The sequence below is a fragment of the Saccopteryx leptura genome, chromosome 2, assembly GCF_036850995.1.
Source record: "Saccopteryx leptura isolate mSacLep1 chromosome 2, mSacLep1_pri_phased_curated, whole genome shotgun sequence".
In the NCBI taxonomy this organism is placed as follows: Eukaryota; Metazoa; Chordata; class Mammalia; order Chiroptera; family Emballonuridae; genus Saccopteryx; species Saccopteryx leptura.
Window position 1 is genome coordinate 104,644,437 of NC_089504.1, and position 14,518 is coordinate 104,658,954.

The following is a 14,518-nucleotide window of genomic DNA, read 5'->3' on the forward strand; positions in this document are numbered from 1 at the left end:
AGTTACTGTCTTTGATTCAGAGTGACAAGTTCCATTCAGCATCCTGATCTAAGTCAAGTTAGAACCTGCATTTGGCTCTCCTGGCATAAGACCTCTCACTACTGGGTAATTACAACACAGAATCAGAAGCAAACCTTATTTCACACAGGCCTTTATACACTTTCTTAATTAAAATAAAAACAAACCCTAAAGTAGCTAAGATTCTGTAGTTCCCTGTTCCCGGGAAAAAGGAAGAGAAGCAGCGACAGGAAGGATACAGTATTGTTCATGGAGTCAGAAAATCCAGGTCATTTTGGGCAAATCACGAACACCTCTCTGAATTCCAATGTAGAGTGGGAATATTTTACCCACAACAGCATAGTTATATCCATATACTGTGCAAACTAGAGGAAGGAAAAGTTAAGCCTGCCAAAGTTGGTTGGGGAAGATTTTCAGAGACAGTGACATTTGAGCTGGATTGTGAAATGTGAGTTGAGACCAACAGGCAAGAAGGTAAGGAAAAGGGTCTGACTTGGGCTAAATGTGCAACATCTACTACCTGGGATGTATTAGTTATTATACACAGAGTCAGAAAGGGACCATCAGAGGCCTCTCGTGACCTCTTCGGAGTCACCAAAAACGTGGAACCACATGCCTTCACCTTGTCATCTGACCCAAGTACACAGAACACACGTACCTCCAGTCACCCAGCCCCTCATGCTTTTGTCTGCTGCTCTGTTCTTCCTTGTTCTCACTTCTTCTCCCCCTGCTGCCATCCTTTTCCACCAAGGCCTTCTAGAAGTCCTTCCTGAGAAAACACCAACTACCCGATACCATCCCCCTTTCCACCAAACATCCACTTCCCTGATGCGTGGCTAACTCACAGCACTAATTCCCTTACCACTTACTCCAATTCAGGATGCTTATTTTTCATATAACATGGACCATGAGGAGAGGCTGGGAGGCTAAGTGGAGGAGAGAGTGGTTAACTTTCTTCTTGGTCCTATTATTCTTAATCATTAATTCTCCATTCTTGAATAAAAGAATCTCATTTAAGGATGTTAGCAAGTTATAACAGTTAACATCATTTGTCTTCTGCTAAATTTTTACTAACATTTAACATCTATTGTCAAGTGATGTTATTTTCCTAGGTCAACCCTCTGAATAACATTTTCAAGTACTCCCCTCTCTCTAGATATTCAAATCATCACTTGAACACCCATGACTTACAGATCTTGACCTCAAACCTTTCTATGGGTTCCAGGTTGCATACTGGATACCTATATCATTTGGATGTTCCACAGACACAGCATTATCTAAAATTAAACAATAATTCTCCTGAATCCTAAGCCACCCCTTGGCCCTTTGTACCTCCTCAAAAAAATTTCTTCAGTAAAAGGCTGTTCTACTCAGGTAGGCATCCAAGCTAGAAACTTGGATGATGGTGAAGGGTAAGAATCTTAGACTTTGTTCTCTCCCTCATCTATGACATGCACTCAGTAACCAAGTCATATAATTTTACTTCTATATACATCTATATCTATATCTCTATATATATGTATATATTTATTTATTTATTATTATTATTAATTTTAATGGGGTGACATTGATAAACCAGGGTACATATATTCAGAGAAAACACCTCCAGGTTATTTTGACATTTGATTATGTTGCATACCCATCACCCAAAGTCAAATTGTCTTCTGTCACCTTAATTTTACTTCATGACCTAATTTATTTTCCATTTCTACTTCTTTTGCCTTAATCCAGGCATTATTATTTTTCATTTAGGTTTCTAAAATGGGCTTCTAACTGCTGTCCCAGTCTTCAGCTCAATTCTACCCCAAACCACCCACTAGCTCATAGTCAAAGTAATTTTTCTGAAATAGAAATATAATCACAACCATGCTCTTCTTAAATTCCCTCAATGAATTCTTGTCCCTTGAAAGAAAATGTACCTCTATAGCATGGTATTCAAGATCTTTTATGTCTAGGACACTGTCAACCTCTCTGGTTTTATCTCCATATTCACCATTCACATTGATCTACTTTAAAAGTAGATCCATTCATACTGATATACTTTTAAAGTAGATCTATTCACATTGATCTACTTTAAAAGCCTCTACTGGAGTAATGCTGACTTATGTTTTTACAATAATTATTGCTAATCCTTAAGGACTGGTTACTACATACCAGGATCTTTAATAACTGATCTATTCATTCTCATAACTCCATGTGGTCAGTTATTGTTTTTTTATCCAGTTGACAAATAGAAAAACGAAGGCACAAATAACCCAGTCATAAGGCTACTGAAAAACACAGCTGATATTTGAACTCTATCAGTCTCTCTCTAGAATAAATTCCTTTAACCACTCTTTATAGCTCAATTACAATTTCCTTTCTTCTAGAAGAGCCTTCTTTCATTCTTCATAAGCTTACCTCATACTTACTTCTCATCCACTTCATCTGGCTTCTGCTTCCATCAAAGCTCTGGAAAATCTCTCAGAAAATATCAGTGATGAACTCCAAATGAAAATTTTCCATTCTCTTTTAACTTGATTGCTTAAATGCTTTCAATCATTGGTCCCTCCATAGAACTTTAAATATCCTCTTCTTTGGTTCATGTGATGATATGCTCTTGATCTTTCTGTTTTTTTCCCTGGGTATGCTCTCTCAGCCTTTGTTGTTCATCCTTCTCTACAGAACCTTCACACTGGAGTTATGAGATTCAGTCCAAGTTTCCCCATGTTTTTTGCTCTGAGTGATCTCAATCCATGTTCATGTATATGTTAAAGCTTCTAAATTTTTATCCAGGCTTCCCCTTTGTCCTACAGACACTTACAGACCAGTGCTTCTTTAACATCATCAATTTCTCAAAAGCACCCTACACTCCAAATCCAAATGAAATGTTTGGTTTTCTCCCAAATATTGCTCTTCAGTATACCTTTCATCTAGTCAAACAATGTATATTTAATGGCTGGCTGCACTTAAAAAATTGTTTTATAGGGTGCAGGAGGATAAAAGTGGTCTGCAAGTAGTCACTGCTAAAGAAGTAGCAGTTCCATGTTAGTCAGAAAAGAGGCTGTTGAGAATGCGCTTGTCTCTCTTGTTTCAGACATGTCATTGAGTGGCCTTGTCTGAATATTGTCTATAATCGTCATTTATTGTGAGCGTTAGCTCCTCTAAGTTTCAACTAGGTAATTTTGGAAAACAGACTTGAAGTTACAGCTTTAATTTTCCAATATAATAAATAAAACACATATCTACTATTATTTTGGACAAAAATTCAAAATCACTTTATATATGATTTTGATTGTATACATAAATTCCTTAATTTTGATCATAAAACATTTTCTTAGATCTCTAAGAAAGAAACCCAAATATTATTTTAGTTATTTGCAAAAACAGTTTGATCTGGTTGATAGATTATAAAACCTACACATTCAGAGGCAGGGCAACCAAGAGATTACCAATAGCTCGAGGTCTGTAGGGTTATACATCCATAGATATCTTACTTTTTCTCAAGATGAAACTGAAAAAGAAGGAAGACTAACACAGAAGACCCTCAAATAATCAAGAGGTAAGACGGCAGTGGTTAAGTAGTTAGACACTTGAGCCAGAATGCCTGGATTTGCATCCTGACTACAGCATCCCACAGTTACTTGACCTTTTTGTCTTAATCCTCTTCAGGAAAGCAACAGATATAGTCTCCTTCTCTTAGAATTGTTGTGAGGATTAACTAAGCTAATAAATATAAGTTGCATCCTGGCAAGATAGTAGGTTGGTTGGTTAGAGTTAGAGCATTGTCCTGAGGTGCAGAGGTTGCTGGTTCAATCCTTGGTCAGGGCACATACAAGAACAGATCTATGTTCCTGTCTGTCTTCCTCCCTTCTTCTCTTGCTAAAATAAATCAATAAAAAAATTTTAAAAAAATATATAAATTGCTCAGAACAGCATGTAGCACAGAGTAGGCACTCAATACATATTTAATTGGCATTATTGTTATAATCCATCACGTCATTTGAAGATTAAAAACCTTTTAAAAATTGAGTAGTTGCCAAGGACACTATATGAATGGTATGTATGTGTATAAGAGAAATATAAGTTAGAGCCATCTCTAAAACTTTTAAAACAGATCTGACCCCTCAAGAAGACTCCTTCAGAGTCAGCTGCTCTGATGCCAGCACACATGAAAACACTGAGTCTGGAATTATGTTAACATATTGGAACTGTCCATGGAGACTGGAATGGCGAAAGCAATTTTGAATAGTAGACTTTCAAAACTGTCAAGGAAATTGATGATATATCCTGCTTGCCAGTAAGAAGCTTATGCAACACCTTTGGACTGAATGTAAGAGGAACTTCTGGGGGGATTTCATGAAATCTATAACTGAAGTGGCCCCATTCTTCTCTTCCCGTCAAGCTGGCCATTTTGTCATGTATTAACTACTACATGTGAGAGGAACAAAAATGTTTTTTATTATAACATCTGTTTAAATTGGCCTTCTGTTTCTGTTCATAATTTCAGTTAAACTATATGTTTTTTAGCATTTTCTAGATTGGAAACCTTTGGGCTCAAGCCAACGACCATAGGGTTATGTCTATGATCCCATGCTCAAGCCAGTGACCCCACGCTCAAGCTGGTGAGCCTGCATTCAAGCTGGTGACCTCAGGGTTTTGAACCTGGTCCTTAGCTTTCCAGGCCAATGATCTATTCACTGTGTCACTGCCTCGTCAGGCTGGAGGTGGTTTATTTGGGGCAGAAAAACAGGTGTTTGCAACAAAGTTAAATGATAGTCTTTAAAATATATACATAATCATATGGAACACGGAGAAAAAGTTCTATATTTATTTTTATATTCAGTGACCAGTCATTTGGCGGGTATATTTGAAGTAAGTTTATTGATGCATTTATATAGAAGACATTATCTCAAGTGATTTGTTAAGTGTTTATTAGATTACTTGCCTCTGTTTCCTTGTATTTTATGTACAAATATCTAAGCAGGAGGCTATTCAAGGTTTCCAGTTATGGTCATGAAGCTGTCTGTGGATTCTGTGTTTAACCACCAATGGTTTCTCAAGTTGGAAACTATTATGAGAAGAACTAAAACCACAGTTCCACATGCATATTTTAAAATGGGAACTTCAGCCCTGGCAGTTTCAAAGGGGAGGGGAAAAATCTGTGTTCCTAAATAGTAATGTATACAATATATTTAATAATATTATCAGCCCAGAAATCCTATTTCTGGGACTATATCCTAAGAGTAAATACAGTAATGGAAGAAAAGAACAATGCCATTTGCGCAAAGGCATTCACAGCAGTCTTAGGTACAATAAAAATCAAGAGGTTAGAAACAACCTGAAGCTCTAATGGTAAAGTAATTGGTAAGACTATATCTCATTAGAATAGATTTCTATAGTCATTAAAAATGACTATTATACCGGCAGTGTAGAATCATGGGAAACTATTTCTTATGTAATGTGAAGAGAGGCAGAAATAAAACTTGTGGACTGCCGAGGCAAATATAAACAATGCATGCACTTGGACCAACTGAAAATAACTACTTGGTGGTGGGAATATGAGTACTTTAAATGTATTTTCTTCACTTTTTTTTAAAAGAGAAAAAGGAAAGAGTTTTAAACAGCATGACCACATTATTCAGGAGCCAAATTCCTTGCTCATTCTTCATGCACTTGTAAGTATGACAGCCTGTGTGTTAAGGCAATTTGAGCTTTACCCCAGGAACCTGATTTGTTTGCCTCAATAGATTCACTGTATCTTGGTTTTCTTAACAATTCTGGGAAAATTCCAATGTCAACTGGTTTGCCATCTTTATAAATATAAAAAGATCCCATGGGTGAAAAGGTGCCATAAGAGACAAACAGGAAAAGCACAGCATATGGTCTTTCGAAGAGTTGTTCCCAATTGCTACATAGTTTGCTTGTTTTTTTGTGTGTGGTTTTTTTTTTTTTTTTGTAGAAGGTACAGTTTTAGGGTAGAAATATAGATAATACAGAACTTTCTCAAATTCTTTAGTTTTAATTTCAAATTGTCTGTTACATTATAATTAAAAGACATAGCTATAGTAATTTGTGAGAAATAGTTACCAAAAAATAAAAAAATAAAAAGACCCCCCAAAACCAAAAACATAATTCAAACCCAAAATTTATTAACAAGATCTTTTGGAGTAATATCAGTTAAAAGAATGGCAGCTGAAGGAAGAGGGGATTTAATTCTGGTCTCTATTGTATTTATTCTTTGGCAGTGACTGAAGAGAGAGGGATCTAATCTTAGATACAGAACCCTTGAGCAGGAGCCAAAGATGTGAGTCCATTTCGGGCAGGGCTGCTCAGTGAGTGCCCTGGGGGCTCTGCGTGCTCCTTAACCTCGGAATGCGGCAGACACTGTGGAGCCTGGCAGGGTCTTCTAAGTTCTGGGGCAGAAAACTTTCTCAGTGGAGCCACTTTAAACCTGTTTCAAATGTTAAGCACTTGGGAATCTCCTTACAATACTCATTCTGGTTGAGTAGGTTAGAGGTAGGCACTACGATGCTAAATTTTTACAAGCTCCCAGGTGATGCTCCCACTGTTGACCCTTGCAAGGACTGCATGTTTTCTGGAGTAATACAGCTCTAAGCTCACCTGATAGGAGGAAAAAGAGTGATGCAAGGAATTTCCTGAAAAATCTTTGCTTCCCATATCATTTCTATGACTGGGAGAAACAAATCTTGGAACGAGGAAGCAATTTATTGGAGTGAATGTCAATTTAAAAAGAAGTGTTATTGTCTATTGAAATAATTTCTTCCAATTTTTATCATCACTCTTGTACCCAGAAAGACCAGTACTGGTAACTTGGCATGGTTGTGTGCCCACCAGTTTGTGTGGATATCAGTTTGGTTGGCTGTCTTCAAAATTTTGCTGTGAAAGTTTCAAATTTAATTTGTAAGTCTCTTCGTGAAACCCCATCTCTGATTCTTTCGGTGGTTCTTGAAATGTATATGCAAAATGCCAAAGCATTTGATATTTAATAACTAGCAGTTACCTTTAGATTTATTTTCAGTAATTATCTTAAGATTTCTTTAAAAATTAAAGTTAGAATCTTGTGCAGGAAGCTTCTGGTCTTTATTGATCTTCCTAAGTCATAATTAACCACTCTCATTAGTGTTCAGCTCTTCCCAAAGTGGCCTCAGGCTGAAAGTTTTAACTTTAAATTGCTAAATTCTGGTTATGACTTATCCTATATTTATGAGACAGTAAAAGCCAAGCATAAATTATTACCTAAAGTAGTAAGAACAAAATCCATTATTTGAAATGTAAATGGGACTCTTATCATTGAATCTTTTTTTGTAATTTTAAAATTTTATTTAGAAAATTAACACAGTGTGAATCATTTTTTTAAAACCTGTGAACAGTGAGCTGAAAGATCTTTCATGAGAACACATTTCTGTGGAAAATACATTGACCTTTTTTTTTCCTTTATTTGTTTTGTTTTGAATATAGACTATACCTTAATTCCTTAACCATTCAAGTTTTGTGACCATACAGCTAGATGAGAGAAGGGAACAAAAGGGAAATCTGTAAGCAGATATTGGGCAATCAAATCATCATGCTTTTAAGATAACAAATTCCTGGAGTGAATGGGGAATGGGCGAACTATTTCAAAGTATCACCACTTGCTATTTGGGTTTATACTCCCTGGTTGATATTAAGAATCTCTATCCTGCCTGACCTGTGGTGGCACAGTGGATAAAGCATCAACCTGGAGGGCCGACGTCCCTCCTTCAAAACCCCAAGTTTGCCTGGTCAAGGCACATACAAGAAGCATCTGAGAGCTGATGCTTCCTGCTTCTCCCCTCACCTTTCTCTTTCTAAAAATCAATAAATAAAATCTTAAAAAAAATTAAAAAGAATCTCTATCCCTAATGCATGTTAAGTTAGTTTGTTGTTCTGAGGACTGAGGTTAAGTGTGAAAGAAATCTGAAAAGTACCCATTTCATAGAAAATGTTTAATCTTTTTTGAATATTTTATAACTTACTTGATTAGAAACACCTATACCCTGTACTTTAAAAAGTTATAGAAATTTGGATTTCTGTTTCCTATCTTTCTAAGATAACATTTCTGTTTTGGTACCAACAAATGGCTCTCCTATTCTTCTTAGGCATTTACGTCTTGTAGAGAGTTTAGAATCTAAAAATTATGACATAAATTGTGTGTATGCTATTACTCCACTAGGCTACTATGACCTTCAGAAAGTTTGTAAGATTGCTTTAATTACTTAACTAAATAAAACTCCACAGGATTTAGCTTTAATTTTCATAAAAAAAAAGAACGGTAAGGGGATCTTGATTGAATTTACCATTGTTTCATTACTTTTAAAGGTAGTAGCAACGCTATTAACAACAGCAATTTTAATGAAACCTTTTCTTCTCTAATATATATCTGAAACCAGTTTAGTAGAATAAAAACATATTAGCAATAAGCTCATTAACAAAAGTGGATATTAGAACTGTGGTAGAGATTTATAATATGAAGCATATTTTTAAAGAATTTCAAACTGTTTTTTTTAAAGACAGACAACAGTATTTGCTATTAATAAGAGAAAAGTTATCCAAGAAAATCATTTACCTTGCAGAAGCTTTCTGTTTTTATGTTGATGCTCATAACTTTTAAATACCATTCTTCAGTACAGTAAAACCTGCTGTTAAGAGATGGCTTCCTGGCCCTGGCCGGTTGGCTCAGTGGTAGAGCGTCGGCCTGGCGTGCAGAAGTCCCAGGTTCGATTCCCGGCCAGGGCACACAGGAGAAGTGCCCATTTGCTTCTCCACCCCTCCCCCTCTCCTTCCTCTCTGTCTCTCTCTTCCCCTCCCGCAGCCAAGGCTCCATTGGAGCAAAGATGGCCCGGGCGCTGGGGATGGCTCCTTGGCCTCTGCCCCAGGCACTAGAGTGGCTCTGGTCGGGACAGAGCGATGTCCCGGAGGGGCAGAGCATCGCCCCCTGGTGGGCAGAGCATCGCCCCTGGTGGGCGTGCCGGGTGGATCCCGGTCGGGCGCATGCGGGAGTCTGGGAGTCTGTCTGACTGTCTCTCCCCGTTTCCAGCTTCAGAAAAATACAAAAAAAAAAAAAAAAAAAAAAAAGAAGAGATGGCTTCCTAAACTTCCTAAATTTAGTAGAAATTGGTAACATAAATGCAGACCCTTTAAAGGTATTGCTGGTATGCACAGAAAAATGTTCAACATTCCATACAATAAGAGGGAACCCTACTTTGCTTTCGCTATTTAGTTCTGTCCTTTAGAGTTAGGTGAAAATAGAGCACTATTAATTTTTATTTTTGATTTAAAATCTGTCCCTGAGGCCTTATTCTCAGAGATCTGTCTGGGCAGAGTTAGTTGTAATGTCTACTGAAATTAGAAATATTTTGAAGGCACCAGAGCACCAGAGATGTCTTTTTTTATAATCAAATGGTATCTGTATTTTTTTAATCTTTCCCTTAAAACACATTATTTGAGTATACTTAGCTTGATGGAAAACCATCATCAAGTCTTTTTCTTAAAAGAGTATTTTAGTGGTATTCTAAGACTGGATTTTTTTCCTGAAAGGGCAACTTTTTTTTTTTTTTTTTTTTATATAATTTTATTTTTTTAATGGGGTGACATCAATAAATCAGGATACATATATTCAAAGATAACAAGTCCAGGTTATCTTGTCGTTCAATTATGTTGCATACCCACCACCCAAAGTCAGATTGTCCTCTGTCACCTTCTATCTTGTTTTCTTTGTGCCCCTCCCCACCCCCTATCCCTCTCCCATTCCCCCCTCCCCCCCGTAACCACCACACTCTTATAAATGTCTCTTAGTTTCACTATTATGTCCCACCTACGTATGGAATAATGCAGTTCCTGTTTTTTTCTGATTTACTTATTTCGCTTCGTATCATGTTATCAAGATCCCACCATTTTGCTGTAAATGTTCCGATGTCATCATTTCTTATGGCTGAGTAGTATTCCATAGTGTATATGTGCCACATCTTCTTTATCCAGTCATCTATTGATGGGCTTTTTGGTTGTTTCCATGTCCTGGCCACTGTGAACAATGCTGCAATAAACATGGGGCTGCATGTGTCTTTACGTATCAATGTTTCTGAGTTTTTGGGATATATACCCAGTAGAGGGATTGCTGGGTCATAAGGTAGTTCTATTTTCAGTTTTTTGAGGAACCACCATACTTTCTTCCATAATGGTTGTACTACTTTACATTCCCACCAACAGTGTATGAGGGTTCCTTTTTCTCCACAGCCTCTCCAACATTTGCTGTTACCTGACTTGCTAATAACAGCTAATCGAACAAGTGTGAGGTGGTATCTCATTGCCGTTTTGATTTGCATTTCTCTAATAGCTAAAGAAGATGAGCATCTTTCCTGAAAGGGCAACTAACTCAGAATGCATGAGCTCTTAATTCAAGATTACTAGCTGACACACACCAGATCGCATCTTGACCAAATGGATAGAAATATGGTGAATTTTAGGTTATAATTTGCATACTTTCCCATTTTTCTAATATTTGACATTTTTAATCATAACTGTCCAAGTGAAAGGACTTTTCCTCCCATGAGATTTAAATACATGCCACTTTGTTCTGTGCTAAAATGTGTTAACTCTCTCATTCTGAATCATGCATTGAAAAATTCTACTAAAAGTTCAATTTTTAAACAAAAACAAGGGGTGTTCCATTGATAAGACATCTGCAAAATTAATGAGGCAATCCATGAAGATAAACACATCAACTAATAAATTTCAATACACAGCCAGTCGCATCACCGGCCAAGTACACACCATCTGGGGAGATTTGGAAATTTTCATTCCTTTGGTCACAGGTAAACCAGAGCGCATATTTCACATAGCAGATTGTTTCTTAAACAGTCCATGAAAACAAATCATTTTATTGACCACATTTAAAAACAAACCAAAGTTAACTATGATTAAGGGAAAGAACGGCACAGTGTATAGCTCAACACAGTTAACACAGAGTGCATGGTAAAGTGCTGAGAGTTTATGGAATACTTTTACTTTCTCCTCCCAAACGTCATATCTAAACCTTAACTCTTCCATATGCCTTTTATCTGTGTTTCAATGACTAGATTGTAAGTTATCATGGCTTTTAAATCTTTCTCCCCAATCTTTACTGTCCAGCATAGTTTTAGTCACCTAGTTCTGACCTAACACAGTGGTGGATGGAATTACATGCAACATCCATGATGTACTTTTATTGAAATGTAAGGAATTAATAAAAAAATTAATAGCAGATTCAATTTAATGTTATATAATTATTCATATTTTATTTTTCTTCTTGAGACAGTCTTTAATTTCTTTGAGAAATTTTTCTATTTCAAAAAATTTTCAAATACATTGGCATAAATTTATTCATAATATCCTTATTAACTTTCTAATTTCTTTAGGATTTATAGCCATGTTCCCTTTTATATTCCTGATATTGGTTATTTAAATGATCTATTATTTTTTAATGACTGTTCTTGGTACAGTTGTGTTGATTTTATTAATCTGCGAACTGACTTTTGGAAGTACTAATCATTTCTGTGTTTACTAAATCTTAAATATTTAGTCTTTTTTTCAAATATGTGTTGAAAGCTAATGTTTTCATGTATCTTTTGGTTTAGCTCATCCCACAAGTTTTATTATAATTTGTTATAATTCAATTATTTTACTACTATTAAAATTTTTCTGATTTTCACTGTGATTTCTTCATTGACTCAAAAGTTATTTTTATGGATAATTCTTAAATTTAAGACACATTATTTTTTAATTTAAATTTTTTTTTTAGCTTAAATTAAGGATTGTGGTCAGAGACTACACTGTACATAATTCCAACTTTTTAAAACTTACTTTGAAGTTCAACAGATGGTCATTTGTTTTAAAAGTTCCATGCATGCCTGAAAAAAATTACATACTTTGCAGTGGTTGGGAATAGTCTATTTTAATTATTTCATTGTTCAAATATTGTCTCTTTACAATTTTCTTTGTTTGCTTTTTCCACCAGATAGATCAGAGTATGAAAATATGCTCAGTATGATTACAGATTCATCTATTTTTCCTTATAGTTGTGTTAATTTTTACTTTATATATTTTGAGATTATTACCTAAATACAAATTTAGTATTAAAACTTCCTGGAAAATGGCAACTTTTTCTTTACAAAGGGTTTTTCTTTATCTTTAAAAATACTTTTTGCTTGACACTAATTAAAATCTACATTGATGTTAGTTAACACAGCTTTTGTTAGACGAGAATTTGCAAATGTCTTTTTCCTTTCCGTTAATATTGAACTTTCTGTACCAATGTTTCAGATGTGTGTCTTTGAGCATAGTGTTGGGCTTTATTTTTCTCATAAGTCAGTCTTTGTTTTATATTCGAAGCATTTACTTTACATTTAATGAAACTACTAATATATGTCTGGATTTAAGTCTTCTATTAGTTTTCTATATGGCCTGCCCATTCAGTGATTCTTTTTCTCTCTTTTACTACCTTTTATTTTAAAGCGATTAAAAATCAGTCTTACCCACAGACCTGGGCAAGGAAGGCCCTGTCCTGGACCCCACACTTCAGCTGTCCCTGTGGTATCCTCTGGTGCCTTGGAGCATCTGGGTTGCCAGTGCCATTGGGTAGGGCAGCCCAAGTTGAAAACTGAAAACAGTGAGTTCTAGTCCCCATTTAAACCCTTTGGGTTACTCTTCCTTCCCTCTACCCCGCGTGAGAGCTCAATCTGACATCCCCACAATTATGAGTTTTGTTCCTATAACATGAGCCTGAGGCCCATGAGTTACAAGGGCAGCCAGGTAATCAAATTGCTCCTGCTCGGTAACACTGTATTTCTGCCATGTGAGAATGGGCTGCAGAAATGTGCTAATAGGCTAATGTTAGGTGACTCACATTGTTTATATCAGGATGGGCATCCAAAGAAAAACTGCTTATGGTTCTGCTCACTCTTGGGGTGGCTCCATTTAGAATATCACTTCATTATTTTCCTTCTATTTTCTTGGAAGTTACATTCTTCTATTCTTTTAATTAATTAATTTATTTTTTTTAATGAGAGAGAGAGAGAGACAGACAGGAAGGGAGAGATGAGAAGCAACAACTTGTAGTTGTGGCACCTTAGTTGTTCATTGATTGCTTTCTCATATGTGACTTGACCAGGGGGCTCCGCTGAGCCAGTGACTCCTTGCTCAAGCCAGCAACCTTGATCTCAAGCCAGCGATCTTGAGTTCAAGCCAATGATTTTTGGGCTCAAGCCAGGGACCATGGTGTCATGTCTATGATCCCACGCTCAAGCCGGAGATCTCAGGGTTTCAAACCTGGGTCCTCAGCATTCCAGGTTGATGCTCTATGTATTGTGCCAACACCTGGTCAGGAGGAAGTTATATTCTTTATAACTCTTTTAGTGGTTACCTTAGTATATTACAATACTCAATATTAACTTATTAAAGGCTGATAATAATTTTTAATATTCTGCTCTTCCTGGTCAATAAAAGGACATTTTTTATTTTTAAGAAAGAGCTGATGTACAATATTATATTAGTTTCAGGTGTACAATCCCAGGATTAGACATTTATATAACTTACAAAGTGATCACCCCAATAAACCTAGTACCCATCTGACACTACACAGTTATTACAATATTATTTACCATATCCCCTGTGCTGTACTTTACATCCCCATGACTATTCTGTAACTACTAATTTGTACTTCTTAATCCCTTCACAATTTTTACCCATGCCGCCCAACTTTTCTTTCATCTGACAACGATCAAAATGTTCTCTGTATCTGTTTCTGTTCTGATTGTTTTTCTTTTCTTTTTTTTCCAGAGAGGGAGGGAGAGAGACATAGGAATGTCAAATTGCTCCTGTATGTGCCCTCACCGGGAAATTAAACTGGCAACCTCCGAGCTCCAGGACGAAGTTCCAACCAACAAAACTATCTGCCATGGCTTAATTTTTTTAAATTGATTTTTAGAGAGACAGAGAGAGGAAGAGAGAGAGAGAGAGAGAGAGAGAGAGAGAGAGAGAGAGAGAGGAGAAGGGAAGCATTCATCCATTGCTCCACTCAGTCATGCATTTCCTGGTTGCTTCCCATATGTTCTCTGACTGGGAATTGAACCCCCAATTTTGTCATTTTAAGATGATGTTCTTAACTGACTCATCTAACCAGTCAGAGCCTGTTTTTTGTTTTTTAGTATTCCACACATAAGTGAAATCATCGGTTATTTGTCTTCCTCTAATTTACTGCACTTAGCATAATACCCTCTAGGTCCATCTATGTTTTGTGAATGGCAAATTTTTTTCCTTTCTTATATCTGGGTCCTATTTCATATACAGTGGCACCTTGAGATACGAGTTTAATTCGTTCTGTAACCAAGCTCGTAAGTCAGTCAACTCGTATATCAAACAAATTTATCCCATTTAAAATAATTGAAATAGATTTAATCCGTTCCAGCCCTGTGAAACATCTCTAAACCATCCTAAATTATGAAAA